Here is a 10,238-nt window from a genome sequence, read left to right as displayed (position 1 = left end):
GCACGCCCAGCCCCGCGCGCTCCCGGGCAGCTGGCCGCGAGCCCCGCCCGGCCGGCGTTTATTGGCCAGGCCTCGGCCTTGCGCCGCGCCAGCTCCCTCCCCGCGGTCCCCCCTCACGGGGCTGCGCCCACGCGAGCCCGAGAACTGTCCCCGCGAGAGCGCCCCGCCCGGCCCCGCCTCGCCCGGTCGTTGGTTGGGGGGTGGTAGTGCCCGCTGGCGTCTTGCCACGGGGGTCGGCCGTGGCTCCCTTACGCGGTGGCTCCCCCGAGTCGGGCCCAGAAATGCCAGTCGAAGAAATATTTGTGGAATACCAGTGACACCTTAGGCGTCCTCCTGGGCTGGGGGATTACAGGGTGAATAGGAGCGTATTAGGATCCTTACCTCTTGCAGTTTACGATCTAGGGGAGGAGACAGGCATTCATCACACAAATGCCAGAAAAGCTGTGATCGGTGCAGAGGGGGAGAATAAGGTGCTCGGAGAGGGTGGGGAGGCGAGCATCGCCCAGTCAAGCAGGTCAGGAAAGGCATCTGTGAAGAAGTGATGAACACACTGCCCTCTTCCTCCTTCCCCACCCACACGCGGGCTCACACACACAAAAGCACACCCACATAAATCAACATACCCCGTGAACTCCTTAACCTAAAGACAAGAGAGAGATTACCATAAATATGTCAATCTGCCCACCTCTCTTAGTGACGAAAGGTGCCGTGTAGGTCAAGACCCGGAGAACGACGCTGATCTGGTCGGTTCTGCAGATGACAGGCTGCTTGAGATCCGTCTGTGGGGCAGATACATCCTGGAGATGCACTCTTAAAAGTCCAGATTTTCCCACTGGCAAATGGGCCAGCAACATTTCACTCACCTTCAGGAATGAAGATGCACGATTAGCGTGTGAAATGACACAATTAATGGCCTGCTATTTAAATGTTAAAAGGTTTCTAGGTTAAGTAGCCTTCTGCTTAAACTTTAAAACTTTGATGGTTATCACTATTTATTTATTTAGAAATATCAAGTACTGTTCATGAGCAAAACATTAGGGATAGAAAGCCAGATGCACTGAGATCTTCCTTCATAATGTACCCAGTCTACCAGGGAAGATAAGCAAGTTAACTGATTATAGTGAGATGCGGTAAAGGGTATTTTTATGTGTAGTATGCCATGATAGCCCAGAGAAAATCAGATTGGGGTTGTAAAAGTCTTCTGGGAAATGGTGCTTGAGCTGAGTATTGAAGGAAAAGCAGAATTGTTAGAATGAATGGGGTTAGGGTGGGGAGTATGGAACCCCTATATGAAGGCCTGGTGCTTTTTCTTTTTTGCGGTACGCGGGCCTCTCACTGTTGTGGCCTCTCCCCGTTGCGGAACACAGGCTCCGGACGCGTAGGCTCAGGGGCCATGGCTCACCGGCCCAGCCGCTCCGCGGCATGTGGGATCTTGCCGAACCGGAGCACGAACCCGTGTCCCCTGCATCGGCAGGAGGACTCTCAACCACTGCGCCACCAGGGAAGACCAGCCTGGTGCTTTTAAAGAGCTGGAAGAATTTCACGTGGCTAAAGCAAAAAGAATGTGTAGGCAGCAGCAAGAGATGGGGCTAGATAGTAACCAGGGACCATATCCTGAAGGACCTTGTGTGAGGAGCTAAGGAATTTTTAACTTACTGTCCAAAAGTTAAAAGAGCCAATGGCTTGGATTTCCCTGATGGCACCGTGGTTAAGAATCTGCCTGCCAATGCAGGGGACACAGGTTCGAACCATGGTCCAGGAAGATCCCACATGCCGCGGAACAACTAAGCACGTGCGCCACAACTACTGAGCCTGCGCTCTAGAGCCCCCGCCTAAGAGCCCATGCTCTGCAACAAGATAAGCCACCGCAATGAGAAGACCACGCACCACAACAAAGAGTAGCCCCCGGTCACCGCAACTAGAGAAAGCCTGTGCGCAGCAACGAAGACCCAATGCAGCCAAAATAAATAAATTAATAAATAAATAAATTTATTTTTTTTTAAAAAGAGACAACGTCTTAATAAGGTTCGCTTTTTGGACAAGACATGGGAGTGAGCAATAGCCTGGAGGAAAAGAGGATCCAGTTGGAGACCTTACAGAGGTAGAGACTGTAAATGGGACATATATAAACCACGCTCACTTGAGGCCTCATTATCCCTGAGAGATCCAAGTACTCTCAGCCCTCGCACTTCTGAATCTTACTGTGTTGGGCTTCTCTCTGTCCCTGATCTTTTTTGAGCTATCTCTCTTCAGATCCGTTTGGGCACAGGCAAGCTCGCTTCTTCCTTTCTCTTCAAGAATTCCCAATACCTCTGCGCTTGGTGATGCTCGGTGAAGTTTACACAAGGTTGAAAGCATCACCCATAGCTACCCTTCGCTCACTGGGCCAGCTCTCTAAGTGCCATTCCTACCATGTAGTCCTCCCTGCTGTCTGTAGCCCCCCAATCCACTGCATCTCTTCAGGAAAGCAGCCCTGCCAAGCCAATCTCCATCCCTCAGCTTCCCCGGGATTCCAGTGAACATAAATCCCTCCATCTCTCTAAAGTTGATGACTGACTAGGAATGGTGAAAAGTGGTCGGGATCCTGGATAACGACAATATTCACAAAGAATCCAGGAGAAGAAGTCTGGCTGAAAAGATATGAATTCTGTTAGGAAGAGGCTGAGTCTGAGGTACCTGAGGGACAATTTAAGTGAAGATGTCCAAGGGACAGTTGGGCATGAGGGTCTGGAACTTCAGAGAAGCCTGAACAGGAGCTAGAGGCAGGTGAATTTTCAATCAGCATTGGTAATTGAAGCCATGACTGCAGACGGGGTCAGCCAGGGAAAGCAGCCAGAGTGGGGAAAGCAGAGCACAGAATAAACCCAGCAACACTGCATTTAGGGGATGAGAGTCCAAAGGGAGCCAATAAAGGGCACTCAGAAGGAACTAACAGATTTGACAGCAAGGAGGATTAGACAAATGGGCAAAGCCAAGGGAGGAAGGGACAGCCAGTAAATCAAATGGCTCAGGGAGGACAGGGAAAGGAGGAAGGGAAGTGCCAGTTTGTTTTGTCCACATGGGGTTCAGCTGATGATTCATTCACTGTGGAGTGATAAGGGCAGAAACCGGATTAGAGAGGGAGTGGGAGGTAAGAAAACAAGAGAGCTGATCAGCCTTATCTTTGCAGGAAGGGGGGGTGGTGATAAGAGTTTTTTGTTTGGTTTGATTTTCAGATGGGGAAAGTGTGAGCAAGTTTATGAGCTTAGAGTAAAAATACAGGTGCAAATGGTGGGATGGGGAGGCCAGATCTAAAGCCTTAATAAACAGGAATCGGTAGCTCTTTTCCTAAGAGGGGAAGGATAAGAAGATGGGAGCCGGATGGACATAAACATAGAAGAGTAAGTTAAAGCACTCCCTACTTTACAGCCTCAGTCCCTGTAAGGAAGTAAGGCCTTCTGTTCAGAGTGAGCAAGATGTTGACCTGGACAGTTGGAAAAGGAAAAGGGGGAGTGGGGGAGACTGCCTAAAGCTGTGTAGGGATCATCAGGCAGAAAAAGCATATCAATTTCACCATCAATCCACAGGACCCATGTATGGAACTGGAGAGGATGAATTAGGAGGCTTGCTCCAGGGTGGAGTCTTGCTGGCTGAGTACAAGGGAGAGACAAGGAAGCAAGAAGGTTGGTGGGAAGAGAATCATTGAAATAACGGCTGTGAGAATTGGATCAGAGATGGAAGTAAATGCAGAAAAGTAAAAATGGAATCGTCAAGAGCTGTGCAAGGGCTTCCCTGGTGGCACAGTGGTGAAGAATCCGCCTGCCGATGCAGGGGACACGGATTCGAGCCCCGGTCTGGGAATATCCTACATGCCGTGGAGCAACTAAGCCTGTGCGCCACAACTACTGAGCCTGCTCTCTAGAACACGCGTGCCACAACTACTGAGCCTGCGTGCCACAACTACTGAAGCCTGTGTACCTAGAGCCCATGCTTTGCAACAAGAGAAGCCAACGCAGTGAGAAGTCCACGCACCACAATGAAGTGTAGCCCCCGCTTGCCACAACTAGAGAGAGCCCATGCACAGCAACGAAGACCCAACACAGCCAAAAATAAATTTTAAAAAAAAAAAAAAGAGCTGTGCAAGGTTGGGAACTGCAGGAGTACATGAGTGGGAGAGCTTCTGTCCTAGAGGAGAATAACCACGGATATACTGCCAAAGTTTGAGATCACAAAGACAGGCCAGTCCAAGGCAAGGATGGGCACAGGTTGTGACCATGGAACAGACAGCCAGAGTGGGGTGGAGAAGTAAGGGACCATCGTTGCCAATAGTGTTGGCAGGGCTGGCCACATGAAAGTTGAAGTTATCTAGGATGGTGGCAGGACTAAGGGTTGAGAGGAAAAGTCCGCAGACCAAATGTCATAGTCTTCATGGAGCACTGAGAAAGCTCCAGAGAGAAGTGGAACAGAGGGGGCAAAGCCCGGTGGCATGCGGTCTTGCTTAGGATGCAGTAATGGAGACAAGAAGAAGGCCAACCTGCCTTGCCCACAGCGCCATGGTGGGAGGAGATGGGCCCTTCCTCAGGGGGCAGGGGGTATGCAGACCATCCACCATGAGGTCAACAGTAGAGGAGACTTTGTTTATATGGGAAGGGAGAGTCTGGCCCAAGAGAGGGTCAGCAGGGAGGGCTCGGTGCAAGGATGTGTCTAGATGAAGGAAATGCCAGAGCAGAATGGGAAGGTGGGACATTGGTACCTTAGTGAGGTAGTGCTAATGACAACATGGACTAGGCTGACCTCCAGATCTGGCTTCCAGAAACATCATTGTGGACACGGCAGGCCCCAAGTGGTGTCCAGGGCTAAGGGGCGACCACTGACTGCAGTCCAATCAGCAAGCCTGGACCTTTGCTCATTCACAGCCTGTCTTTCAATTTCATGTTAGTAAGAAGTCATTTTAGGCCTCAGCAAAGCTCAGTTCTGGGGTAGCAGGTCATGCAGTTGATAAAAGTGACCAATAGCCCATGCACACTGCCCACCTCAGGCTCCTGCCCAGACAGGGGAAGGGGAGGGGGAAACATATCAGCTCAGGGCTTCCAGCTTCTGCAAAGAGGAGTCCTAGGTAAAAAGTGAGCGGCACAATTAGGTCTAAGTGTGAAAGAAAACAATGCACACTGCAGCATCTTTACAAGAATCACACACACGCACATCCATGCCCAACCATGTATCTGTATTCATGAGTAAGATCAACGCCTGACTGACATATAATGAAAGTAACTTAATTCAACCAGCATTTATTAAAGATCTAGTTCCTTCCTATCTATTTAGATTCGTATGAAAGTGAATAGTTCTTAACTGAATATGACAAATGAACATCTGTATTTGAAAATTTTTGTATGTGTTTTGTACCACCAGAAACATTTGCTAACTAGCTAGCTCTCCTTCCCAGCACAGTTTCAGAGCTTGTCTTCCTAACTGCCCAACTTCTCTGCAATTCTCTCTCACTCTGTTCTCCTGAGTGGCCCCTACACTGCTCTGCCAATACTCTGAGACCCTCCCATTTCCACCCAGCCTCCAAAGGGTTCTCTCTAATCTGTAAAGCCACTCCCTCTGCTTAGACTGAATGTCACCCTTTGTCCAGCTCCTCAAGAACCTCCTCTCTCTCCCCCCATACTTCCCTGCACCCTCAATACATTCTCAGCCAATCTTTCTGCCCCTACTCTACCCTTCAAATCCTTTTTGAAATGAGAGTATAAAAAAAAATTATCAAACTGTCTTCCTTGGGCTTCCCTGGTGGCGCAGTGGTTGAGAGTCCGCCTGCCGATGCAGGGGACACGGGTTCTTGCCCCGGTCCAGGAAGATCCCGCATGCAGCGGAGCGGCTGGGCCCGTGAGCCATGGCCGCTGAGCCTACGCGTCCGGAGCCTGTACTCCACAACGGGAGAGGCCGCAACAGTGAGAGGCCCATGTACCGCAAAACAAACAAACAAACAAAAAACTGTCTTCCTTTTGCCACTAAGCTCCTATAGTTGTGGTGATACCCACAGCTGCCACCTCCTCTCCTCCAGGACCTTAATACCTAGTCCCAGCCACTTCAAAACACATGAAGTCTGGGTTCTACCTCAACCCCCTCCTGAAACCATTTACTCAAGTTTACCAGACTCAATGGAGTTTTATCATCCTCTCACTCAACCTCTCTGCAGCATTTGACACTGTTGAACATTTCCAGCTTCTAAAAATTCTCCATAGTCTTGGTTTCTACCACCCCTCACTATCCAACCCTGTCCTGGATTTCTCACTACTCCTTTGATTCAACCCTTTTTTCTTCCCCATCCCTAAAAACTTGCTGGCCCCTGTAGCTCTCTCCACTCATGCACGCCACCTTCCCTTTGGATTCCAAATATCACGAGTCTCTGCTGGCAGAATATGTCTAAATATAATTAAAATGAGAATAAAAGTTATTGTTACATAATTGATCCTTCCCAGCTTTCAAATTTCAAAGTGCTCTCACATCCATTATCTCATTTCCTCAGAAATGAGAGCAAGTACAATCCCTATTTAGTAATTATGGACACTGGAGTTCAAAGACATATTCAAGTCCAAACTAATCTTGTACCCCAAACTCACTTTTCTTATCTCTATTAATGGTGAAAAGTACTTTGAACTCCAGGCCAGAAACCATGTACCAGTTTTAATTGTCTTGTCTTCTCCCCAGTCCTGATTTCCCTGCCTAAGTGATATGGAGTCATTCTCCCAAGTATCTTAGATTTGCCTCCTTTGGTAAAATCTGCCCATAATCTCACTCTTTTTTTGGGGGGTGGGGGGCTGCGTTGGGTCTTCATTGCTGCACGTGGGTTTTCTCTAGTTGCAGCGAGCGGGGGCTACTCCTCATTGCAGTGTGCAGGTTTCTCATTGTGGTGGCTTCTCTTGTTGCAGAGCATGGGCTCTAGGCGCACGGGCTTCCGTAGCTGTGTCGCACAGGCTCAGCAGTTGTAACTCGCAGGCTGTAGAGCGCAGGCTCAGTAGTTGTGGTGCACGGGCTTAGTTGCTCTGAGGCATGTGGGATCCTCAGGGACCAGGGCTCGAACCCCTGTCCCCTGCATTGGCAGTGGATTCTTAACCACTGTGCCACCAGGGAAGTCCCCATCATCTAATTCTTATCAAGATAATGAGCTGGATGTTGTCATCCAAACTTGGCTTATCAGCTACCACTGCCTATTCCTACTTGAAAACTTTCATCCTGAATATACTTGCAGCCTATGAGAAAAGGGTGACAGATTTTCAAGAAACTATCCCATGTTGTTTGCATCCTGAAAGTTTTCACTTGAATCATCTTTTCAGTTAAAATGGCCTAGGAGTTCACCAATCCACTCCCCGACCGCCCACAGTATGGCAGCTGTGCCAAGGCTGGGTTACAGAAAGCCCAATGCAACATGGCCACTGCCCTCAGAGTCTATGGTCTAATGAGAAACATGTCCTTGTGTCCCATGGAAAGAATGTTACAATTAGGTTTAAAACTGCTGTGAGTGCCTCGTTCGCCAGGGGCTGTAGGAGTGGCAGGGCGTGTCACCCAGAGCCACGCTTTAAGGAGCCACACGTAATGGCAAGGAAAACACGTTATTCATCCTGCCCACTAAGTTCTCATGATATTCCTGCACCAGCAGCCATAGAGGAGACTGCTCATAGAGAAGTCTGAGGCTGGGGAGGCAAGGAGGCTGGGGAAGCAGAGAAGTCTGGGGAGGCGGAGGCACATAGGCTGCTGGGAGAAGAGGAAGGCAGGGAGCAGCGTCTGGCTGGAAGGGTGGGGCCCTGCAGGTAGATCCAAGAGCAAGAGCCAAAGGTACCCTTTCAGCTACCCACAGCTGCAAACCTGCTTGTCTCTTTAGCAAATGAATGTAAACTAGAGGCCCCACTTAAGCCTCAGATTAAAAGCTCCTACTTCCTCTAACTCAGTCTGCTTTCCAAGTACAAATACAAGAGTGATTTCATGTTTAGTTTCCTTTAAGTTGTAAATAAATAGCTGGTCATGTCCGTGGTGTCATTCTTTGTAGCCTTTTTAATAACCTCTATAGAAATATAATTTATCTTAAAACTTTGCTGTGGGGACTCTCCTGGTGGTCCAGTGATTAAGAATCCGCCTTCCAATGCAGAGAACGCAGGTTCAATCCCTGGTCAGGGAACTAAGATCCCACATGCTGCGGGGCAACTAAACCTGCGTGCCACAACTATTGAGCTCGCACACCTCAACAAGAGAGACTGCCTGCTGCAAACTACAGAGCCCACGCACTCTGGAGCCCACGCGCCACAACTACAGATCCCACACACCCTGGAGCCTGTGCGCCACAACTAGAGAGAGAAAACCTGCATGCCGCAACTGGAGAGAAACCTAAGCAGACTGCACACCTAATGAAAAAGATCCCGCATGCCTCAACAAAGATCTCGTGTACCACCAACTGGGACCCAACACAGCAAAAAAAACCAATATGGAACATAAATAAATATTTTTTTAAAACCCCAAACTTTGCTGTGAAAAGTGAATCGTTCTGACAGGTGATCATCAGTTTTAGGGTGCTGAACTTTTCAAGTCTAAAATTCATACGCAGGAGATTTGGCTACTTTAGGGAGATATTTGAACTGATCAGCAGTTTACCTACGAGGCAGAATTCTACAAAATAATCATTTGGTAAGGTAAAATAACCTCCCTTGTATGACTTTGAAAATTATGTCAAGTAAGTTTTGAACTCTGCTATTTATTCTAGACATAATTATATCAACTTAAGGTTCTGGAAGAGCTCATCCAAAACTTAAGGTGGAGGTGGTTTCCAACTATGTGCTTAAATTTCACATCTACTCATTAAAACTAATTAGTGGGCTTCCCTGGTGGCGCAGTGGTTGAGAGTCCGCCTGCCGATGCAGGGGACGCGGGTTCGTGCCCCGGTCGGGGAAGATCCCACATGCCGCGGAGCGGCTGTGCCCGTGAGCCATGGCCGCTGAGCCTGCGCGTCCGGAGCCTGTGCTCCATAACGGGAGAGGCCACAACAGTGAGAGGCCCGCGTGCCACAAAAAAAAAAAAAAAGAAAAAGAAAAAACTAATTAGTGTTTTCTGTCATTAATGCTAGAACTCCATGCTTCCTACTGCTGAATTCCAATCCCATCTGGAACATATATCACACAGGCCAGGGATTCAGGAGCCGCTGCCCTGTATCATTATGTCACATTACATGTTATCTCATTATAATTTTATAAATTATATGTATAATAAAAGCTGGATTGATTACATGACATTGCCCTAACAAGTTCTAGGAATTGGAGTCTCTGATACTCTCCTAAAACAAATCTTTATGCTGGCCGAGTAATAATACTGAAATTCAACCAGTGTCAACACACTCTGAAGACCTGTCAGAATTCTCTCAACGTTTTTAGATAAGCAGAGTAATACAAGGAAAAAAAATCAATCAATCAATCTTTCTCCCAAAATTCAAAAATAAGAAAGGGGAGCATAGTATGGAGACTCCTTAAAAAACTAAAAATAGGACGCCCCTGGTGGTCCAGTGGTTAAGCCTCTGCTCTTCCACTGCAGGGTGCATGGGAAGTTCCACATGCTGCCACAGTGTGGCCAAAAAAAAAACTAAAAATAGAGTACCACATGATCCAGCAATCCCACTCCCGGGCATATATCCAGAGAAAACCATAATTTGAAAGGATACATGCACCCCAGTGTTCATTGCAGCACTATTTACAATAGCCAGGACATGAAAGCAACCTAAATGTGCATTGACAGATGAATGGATCAAGAAGATGTGGTACATATATACAATGGAATATTACTCAGCCATAAAAAGAACAAAATAATGCCATTTGCAGCGACATGGATGGACCTAGAGTCATACTGAGTGAAGTAAGTCAGACAGAGAAAGACAAATATCATATGATATCGCTTATATGTGGAATCTAAAAAAATGGTACAAATGAACCTATTAACAAAACAGAAATTGAGTCAAGATGTAGAAAACAAACTTATGATTACCAAGGGGGGAAATGGGGGAAGGGATAAATTGGGAGGTTGTGATTGACATATACACACTACTATATATAAAATATATAACTAATAAGAACCTACTGAATAACATAAGAAACTCTATTCAGTACTCTGTAATGACCTATGTGGTAATAGAATCTAAAAAGAGTGGATATATGTATATGTATAACTGACTCACTTTGCTGTACAGTAGAAACTAACACAACATTGTAAATCAACTATACTCC

General features: G+C 47.6%; 1 protein-coding gene across 1 annotated transcript in view; it reads right to left on the bottom strand.

The window, feature by feature from the left end:
* Window positions 1-48: 48 nt before the first annotated feature.
* Window positions 49-10,238, bottom strand: part of EAPP (E2F associated phosphoprotein) — a 70,778-nt gene continuing 60,588 nt past the window's right edge. The window contains exons 8-9 of the transcript XR_010839578.1: window positions 686-863; window positions 49-528 (exon numbers count right to left, since the gene is read on the bottom strand). The gene's annotated coding sequence lies outside the window, so the exon portion shown is untranslated. The remainder of the gene's footprint in view (window positions 529-685; window positions 864-10,238) is intronic.

Source organism: Kogia breviceps, chromosome 3 (genome assembly GCF_026419965.1).
Source record: "Kogia breviceps isolate mKogBre1 chromosome 3, mKogBre1 haplotype 1, whole genome shotgun sequence".
NCBI lineage: Eukaryota > Metazoa > Chordata > Mammalia > Artiodactyla > Physeteridae > Kogia > Kogia breviceps.
Note: the sequence above shows the minus strand (reverse complement) of the source record. Positions and strands in the feature narration are given on the sequence as shown.